The sequence below is a fragment of the Dermochelys coriacea genome, chromosome 13, assembly GCF_009764565.3.
Source record: "Dermochelys coriacea isolate rDerCor1 chromosome 13, rDerCor1.pri.v4, whole genome shotgun sequence".
Taxonomy (NCBI): domain Eukaryota; kingdom Metazoa; phylum Chordata; order Testudines; family Dermochelyidae; genus Dermochelys; species Dermochelys coriacea.
In genome coordinates, this window is record NC_050080.1 from 25,524,361 (window position 1) to 25,533,019 (window position 8,659).

The window sequence follows — 8,659 nt, forward strand, 5'->3', positions numbered from 1 at the left end:
CTGACTTAGCCAAGGTTTGTTATTATTGAATTAATCCAGACTTGAGAGAACTCCTCTCACTAAATATATAATCACAGTTAACATTTGTAGCAATTATTGATGATCAATTATTTAGTTATTGGTTATTGGAAAATTATTAATTATTGATTATTAATCATCAACAATTGTAAATGCCTGAGCCACAATTTGCAATCCTTCAGTCCCATCCCCAGGTCTATACCCTTCACTTGCTACATCATACCTCACTCTCTTTCTTTTGGAAATGATGGAAGGCAGGCTAATAAGCACACGCAAGACCTAAGCCAATGGATTGGTCTGTTGCAGACCTAGGATGCTGTACTAGGGTTCCCTTGGATGTCAGATGCCATGCAGAGTTGGGATGGGTCATGATGAATCGAATGAGTGTTTGGGAAAAAAAACAGCTAGGTTCTACAGGAAGTGATGGTAAAAAGTAGCAATGGTAAAAAGTACAAATTCCTGACAGGGAAAAAAAAAAGTCACACGGTAGCCATTGGCGTAGGGGGCTGTTTCTGGCTTTGTGGGGGGAAGGTTGCTGGTTCAGATTCTTGTGCTAATGCTGGGTGTCCAGATTTCATTCAAAACCCAATAAAGCATGTGCTACCTTGGGGTGGGAGTAAGAATCTGTCTTGTATATAAGAGGTTGTGTATGCACACTAGCAGCACTTGCAAAATACAGTTCCATTTTGCACCTAGCCCCTGGACTAATTTATATGCTCCCTGTGGGGGGCCTTATTCCCCACACTGGCCTTGAGAGAGTTGAATTAGGCCAGGTGGGCCCAATCAGCCAATTAAGCTGAAAACTGGGAGGATGCTAATTAGAGGGAAGCTCACCTGTGAAGAACAGGTCAACTATAAAGTCAAGAGGCCCACTCAGGGAAGCGTTGAAACCTGCAGTCTCTCTCCCTGAGGTAAAAGGGAAGGAACCCATGAGGAAGGATTTGCCTAGTAGCCCTAAGAGAGAGGTGGTCTGACTGGGAAGGCTGAAGGAAAAGCTTAAACAAGCATAGTAGAAAGAAGTGTAGAGAAGAGAGCAATAGGGTTGGTGAAGATCCAGATTTGACCTGCTCACTGTAGGGCCCTGGACTGGAACCCAGAGTAGAGGGTGTGTCATAAATATAAAGGGAAGGGTAAACACTTTTAAATCCCTTCTGGCCAGAGGAAAAACCCTTTCACCTGTAAAGGGTTAAGAAGCTAAGATAACCTCACTGGCACCTGACCAAAATGACCAATGAGGAGACAAGATACTTTCAAAGCAGGGGGTGGGGTGGGGAACAAAGGTTCTCTCTGTCTGTGTGATGTTTTTGCTGGGACCAGAGCAGGAATGCAGGTTAGAACTCCTGTAAAGAGTTAATAAATAATCTAGCTAGATATGCGTTAGATTCTGTTTGTTTAAATGGCTGATAAAATAAGCTGTGCTGGAGGGAATGTATATTCCTGGTTTTGTCTTTTTGTAACTTAAGGTTTTGCCTAGAGGGATTCTCTATGTTTTGAATCTGATTACCCTGTAAGGTATTTACCATCCTGATTTTACAGAGGTGATTCTTTTCCTTTTTCTTTAATTAAAATTCTTCTTTTAAGAACCTGATTCCTTTTTCATTGTTCTTAAGATCCAAGGGTTTGGGTCTGTGATCACCAATGCAAATTGGTGAGGATTTTTATCAAGCCTTCCCCAGGAAAGAGGGTGTAGGTCTTGGGGGGGATTTTGGGGGGAAAGACATTTCCAAGCGGGCTCTTTCCCTCTTATTTTTGTTAGACGCTTGGTGGTGGCAGCAATAAGGTCCAGGGACAAAAGGTAAAATAGTTTGTACCTTGGAGAAGTTTTAATCTAAGCTGGTAAAAATAAGCTTAAGGGGGTTTCATGCAGGTCCCCACATCTGTACCCTAGAGTTCAGAGTGAAGAAGGAACCTTGACATGGTGGCAGAGCAGTGGGATTCACTTGAAATCATTTTGAGATCAATTTGAGATTTTTTTGAACCAGAAGCACAGATTTTAAAAAGGATCTTTTTTTCCTTTGGGCTGCTGGAAAGTAGGTTCTCAGCTGAAAGCAGTTAGAGGGTTTTTTTGTCTCTGCTTGGGGGCCAGAGCAGAGACAAAAAGAAATTGTCTTTTGTGAGCTGGAGTTTTTTCTACCTAAAGGCAGGGAAGTTAACCTGCTGCAGGGAAATTCACAAGTTCTTCACAGACCTGAAGAGGGGTGGGTGTATGGTTTTTTTTTTTTTTTAAGCTAAGAGCAACTAGAGGGTTTTTCTGTCTATTTGCCTGGAGACAAAGGTGTTAAGTTTTTTTTTTTTAAAGGATTTTTCTGTAGGTGGACAATCACTATCAGAGAATATAGGTATCCGGTTACAGCACAACCCTTTTTTTTTTTTTTTTTTTGACAAGCCAAGTTTTTTTTGTTTTTTCTTTGTTTGTTTTTTATTTCTAACTCTTGGGTGTAAAGTTAGTTAGAAACAGAGAGGCAACCATAACAGAGCCCAAGGCAGAAACAGCCAAAGAGGCTGTCCACTAGAGAGCTATAGAGGCAAGGGAAAAAGAAATGGAGGAAAAAAGAGAGGAAGCATGCACTAGAGATGGAGAAGGCAAAGGCAGAGCGGAATCTACTGGATAACCCTAACCATCCTTCCCCAACCATCCACCAATGGGAATGACTATGTCCACAGTATGATGAATCCAGTGATGGTGGTGAATATTTTCTCACCTTTGAGAGACTGTGCACTCTCCATAAATTTCCTGAAGCTCACAAGATAACCACATTGGTCGCAAAATTGACTGGAAGAGCTCTGGACATATTCAATAAGATGCCTATTAATGAGGCTTCTGACTATAATAAGTTCAAGGATTTGGTTATAAAGCAATTTCAAATTACATCTGAAATGTACAGAGTAAAATTTTGAACTCTTAAGAGAGGGCCTGGACTAAGTAATGTGGCTTATCTAAACCAGATGAAGGATCTGTTAGATAAATGTGTCCAAGGAAGGGGCATCACTAGCTTTGACGGAATGTGTGATTTGATAGCTCAGGAGCAATTCCTGAATATGTCCAAGGAGGAAATAAGACAGTGTTTATGGGATAAGGAAATGGACTCAGCAGAAAGTCTTGCTTCTTATGCTGATCGATACGAGCAGTCCCAGACCGCCAGAGAGGCGGGGCAAGCCGGAACAAACTGGTGGAGGGAGGAGAGAGGAACAACCCTGGTCGCAGTTGGAGCGGATACCAGAAGGGACACCCTCAGACCACACCCTACTACCAGGGGCAGCCCAAGGCCCCAACTACACACCAAGGAATACTCCAGACACCTTATTGTCCTGCCACACCGTTCTCCAGCAACCCACCTCGCCCCAGTGACCCATCAGCTGGACGTTAAATGTAACGAGCTGGGGCATGTGAAGGCCAACTGCCCCAAGAACCCCAACAGATTACAGTTCATTGCACCGGAATCACACCAGAGGTCCTCAGGCCCAGATACCTCCCAGATACCCTTGGAACGGAGGGAAACTGTGAGTGTGGGCAGGAAGAAGGTCACCGTGTGGAGGCACACCTGAGCACAAGTGTCAGCTATCCATGCTTCCTTAGTGGACCCCAATTTAATCGACCCAGAGATCCAAGTGACAATTCAACCTTTCAAGTCCAACTCTTTCGATTTGCCTACAGCCAAGTTGCTTGTCCAGTACAAGGGCTGGTCAGGAACATGGACTTTTGCAGTCTATGATGATTATCCCATCCCCATGCTGTTGGGGGAAGACTTGGCCAATCATGTGAAGCTAGCCAAGAGGGTGGGAATGGTCACCCGCAGCCAGGCTAAGCAAGCTGTCACGCCTGGCTCTGTTCCGTAAACTTCTACCAGGTCCCAGTCAGAGGTGATGGACCCAGACCCCATGCCAACAGCTGCAATAGCAGTAGTGGATCCAGTCCCAGAACTGGAACTGGCGGAACAACCAGCACCAGACCCATTGCCAGCACTGAATCCAGGACTTGCAACCCCAACACCAGAGGGCCCCACCAAACCTGAACTGGCATTAGCCGATAACCCTACACAAGAGGCTCAACTGGAGCCTGAACCCCAACATAGTGTACCAGCGGAGAGCGGTTCACAGTCAACGGAAACAGCCGCATCCCCTACATCACTTCCAGAGGGACCAAGCCTAGGTCCACAATCCAATGAGGAACTGATGTCTCCAGCATCAAGGGAACAGTTCCAGACCGAACAGGAAGCAGATGAAAGCCTCCAGAGAGCTTGGACGGCGGCACGGAGCAACCCACTGCCTCTCAGCTCTTCTAATCGATCCAGGTTTGTTGTAGAAAGAGGACTTTTATACAAGGAAACTTTCTGGTGGACACCAGGAAGACCGGCATCCTCAGAGACAGTTGGTAGTTCCAACTAAGTATCGGGTAAAGCTCTTGAGCTTCGCCCACGATCATCCTAGTGGCCATGCTGGGGTGAACAGGACCAAAGACTGGTTGGGGAGGTCATTCCACTGGGAGGGAGTGGGAAAGGATGTTTCTACCTATGTCCGGTCTTGTGAGGTATGCCAAAGAGTGGGAAAACCCCAAGACCAGGTCAAAGCCCCTCTCCAGCCACTCCCCATCATTGAGGTTCCATTTCAGCGAATAGCTGTGGATATTCTGGGTCCTTTTCCGAAAAAGACACCCAGAGGAAAGCAGTACATACTGACTTTCATGGATTTTGCCAACTGATGGCCGGAAGCAGTAGCTCTAAGCAACACCAGGGCTAAAAGTGTGTGCCAGGCACTAACAGACAATTTTGCCAGGATAGGTTGGCCCTCCGACATCCTCACAGATGCAGGAACTAATTTCCTGGCAGGAACTATGGAAAGCCTTTGGGAAGCTCATGGGGTGAATCACTTGGTTGCCACCCCTTACCATCAAACAAATGGCCTGGTGGAAAAATTTAATGGAACTTTGGGGGCCATGATATGTAAATTCGTAAATGAGCACTCCAATGATTGGGACCTACTGTTGCAGCAGTTGCTGTTTGCCTACAGAGCTGTACCACATCCCAGTTTAGGGGTTTCACCATTTGAACTTGCATATGGCCGCGAGGTTAAGGGGCCATTACAGTTGGGGAAGCAGAAATGGGAGGGGTTCACACCTTCTCCAGGGACTAACGTTCTGGACTTTGTAACCAACCTACAAAACACCCTCCGAACGTCTTTAGCCCTTGCTAAAGAAAACCTACAGGATGCTCAAAGAGAGCAAAAAGCCTGGTATGATAAACATGCCAGAGAACGTTCCTTCAAAGTAGAGGACCAGGTCATGGTCTTAAAGGCGCTCCAGGCCCATAAAATGGAAGCATCGTGAGAAGGGCCATTCATGGTCCAAGAGTGCCTGGGAGCTGTTAATTATCTCATAGCATTCCCCACCTCCAACCAAAAGCCTAAGGTGCACCATATTAATTCTCTAAAGCCCTTTTATTCCAGAGATTTAAAGGTTTGTCAGTTTACAGCCCAGTAACTGGGAGCAGATGACGCTGAGTGGCCTGAAGGTGTCTACTACAAAGGGAAAAGTGCTGGTGGTGTGGAAGAGGTGAACCTCTCCATGACCTTTGGGCGTATGCAGTGGTGAGCTGGAGCCAGTTCTCACCGGTTTGCGCGAACCGGTTGTTAAATTTAGAACCAGTTTTAGAAGCGGTTGTTAAGCTGCTTCTCTGCAGGGGGCGCTGAGGCTTTGATGGGCTCAGGCTGGGAAGTGATGTAATTCCTCCTCCGGCCACCAGGGGCGCTGAGCTGCGGGAGCCATGTGGGCTGCCACCTGGCCCTGAGCACGAGCCCTGGTGCTGCTGCTGCTCCCCTGGCCCTGGGGCTCCCGCTGCTGCCTGGTAGGTCCCGGGCTGCTCTGCTGGGCCTGGGCTGCGTCCTGCTGCTCTCCCTGTGAGCACCCAGCACCCTGCTCTGCCTCCAGCCACCCCCTGCCCTGCCCTGCCTGCACCAGCCCGTCTCCAGCCACCTCTGCACCCCCGCCCTGCCCTCAGCCAGCCTCTGTCTCCAGCCACCCCATACCCCCTGCCCACAGTCAGCCCGTCTCCAGCCAACCCCTGCCCTGCCTGCAGCGAGGTGACCAGACAGCAAGAGTGAAAAATCAGGACAGGGGTTGGGGGGTAATAGGAGCCTATATAAGAAAGACCCCAAAATCGGGACTATCCCTATAAAATCGGGACATCTGGTCACCCTAGCACACCCCCAGGGAGTGGCGGGGACCCACACATGTGAAACGGAGCTCATTTCTAGTTCAGGCCCATCTTTTTAAAAAAGAACTTTGGGAAAATACGGATGTATGTTAACCCTGCCTAGACAGGTCAAGCTTTTTGGTTCTTAAATCGCCGTCCGGGAAAATACAGATATATGGTAACCCAGTTGGTACAAAAAATACATACTAGGGCACATCCCTTAAATCAGAACTTTTTACAGGGAACTGGTTGTTAAGATTTTGGCAGCTCATCACTGGGCATATGCAGCGACAGCAGATGAAGGAGCTGTGCACTAGCTTCGCGCCGACGTTCTCAGCCACCCCAGGACTGACTGAATCGGCATACCACTCCATTGACACAGGTAATGCTCACCCAATTAAAGTCCAACCTTACCGGGTGTCTCCTCAAGCTAAAACTGCTATAGAACAGGAGATCCAGGATATGTTACAGATGGGTGTAATCCACCCCTCTGGCAGTACATGGGCATCTCCAGTGGTTCTTGTTCCCAAACCAGATGGGGAGATACGTTTTTGTGTGGACTACTGTAAGCTAAATGCTGTAATTTGCCCAGACAACTATCCAATGCCACGCGCAGATGAACACTATTAGAGAAATAGAGACGGGCCCAATTCATCTCTACCTTGGACTTAACCAAGGGGTACTGGCAAGTACCGCTAGATGAATCCACCAAGGAAAGGTCAGCCTTCACCACCCATGTCGGGCTGTATGAATTTAATTTACTCCCTTTCAGGCTGCGGAATGCACCCGCCACCTTCCAAAGACTTGTAGATGGTTTCCTAGCGGGATTAGGAGAACATGCAGTCGCCTACCTTGACGAGGTGGCCATATTTTCGGATTCCTGGGCAGAACACCTGGAACATCTACAAAAAGTCTTCGAGCGCATAAGGGAGGCAGGACTAACTGAGAAGGCTAAGAAGTGTCAAATAGGCCTAAACAGAGTGACTTACCTTGGACACCAGGTGGGTCAAGGAACTATCAACCCCCTACAGGCCAAAGTGGATGCTATCCAAAAGAGGCCTGTCCCAAAGTCAAAAAAACAGGTCCAATCCTTCTTAGGCTTTGCCGAATATTACAGGCGATTTGTATCGCAATACAGCCAAATTGCTGCCCCACTGACAGACCTAACCAAAAAGAAACAGCCAAATGCCTTTCAGTGGATCGAAGAGTGTCAGAAGACCTTTAACCAGCTTAAAGCGACACTCATGTCTGACCCTGTGCTAAGGGCTCCAGACTTTGACAAACCATTCCTAGTAACCACAGATGCATCCAAGCGTGGTGTGGAGCAGATTCAATGCAGGAAGGACCGGATCAAGAATTCCACCCTGTAGTGTTTCTCAGCAAGAAGCTGTCTGAGAGGGAAAGCTACCAGTCTGTCAGTGAAAAAGAATGTTATGCCATTGTCTACGCTCTGAAAACATCCCCCATACGTTTGGGGACGGCGTTTCCACCTGCAAACTGACCATGCTGCGCTACAGTGGCTTCATACCGCCACGGGAAATAACAAAAATCTTATTCGGTGGAGTTTAGGTCTCCAAGATTTTGATTTCGACATCCAACACATCTCAGGAGCTTCTAACAAAGTGACTTATGCACTCTCCCGTGAAAGTTTCCCAGATCAACTGGTTAAAATCGTCCCAGGTTTTCCTTTTGTTATCTCATTTAATAACTGCATAATTATGTCCTTTTACACCTCACTTAATACAGTTCTGGCTGTTTGGCTATCAGTTTTCTATTTCCCGCAGCCAGGAGGCTTGGAAGCACTTGACTCACTTTCATTGTTCTTAACTTCTTGCCAAGCTGTCTTTTCTGAGTCAGCCAAAAATCACTCTTTTAATCCATTTCCCTGCAGACTCACTATCATCTCTCGTTGACAGCTGCTTATTGAAGTGCAAAACAGGTCCCTGGCACCTGACCCTGGCTTTTGCTAGACTGTTTCTGGACCTCTGGAAATTCTGTCTTTTGGGAGGGAGGGCGATAGAGAGGAATAAGTGAGCCACTTTCTCTACCCAAACACCTCCCCCTGTACCAATCTTCTTCCTCCTCCCCCCACCCTGCCGGGTTAAATTATCTTTCTGAGATCTTATCTGATGCAAATCTCCATGCCCAGTTATCTTCCTAGTTCAGCTCTTGGGGCTTGTCTTCACTGCAAAGTTAACTTGAGTTACTCAGTATTGCTGCTTATTCAAGTCCTGTCCATACACAAAAACCCTTATCTACAGCATGGTGGTGCTTTTAATGCAAGCTAGCTGACTCGAGAGAGGATATAGACTAAACCCTGAGTGAGCACAACTTGTCAGCTGCTAACACCATCATAGGAGGTTTCAGAGTAGCAGCCGTGTTAGTCTGTACCTGCAAAAAGAAAAGGACTTGTTAGTCTCTAAGGTGCCACAAGTCCTCCTTTTCTTTTTACC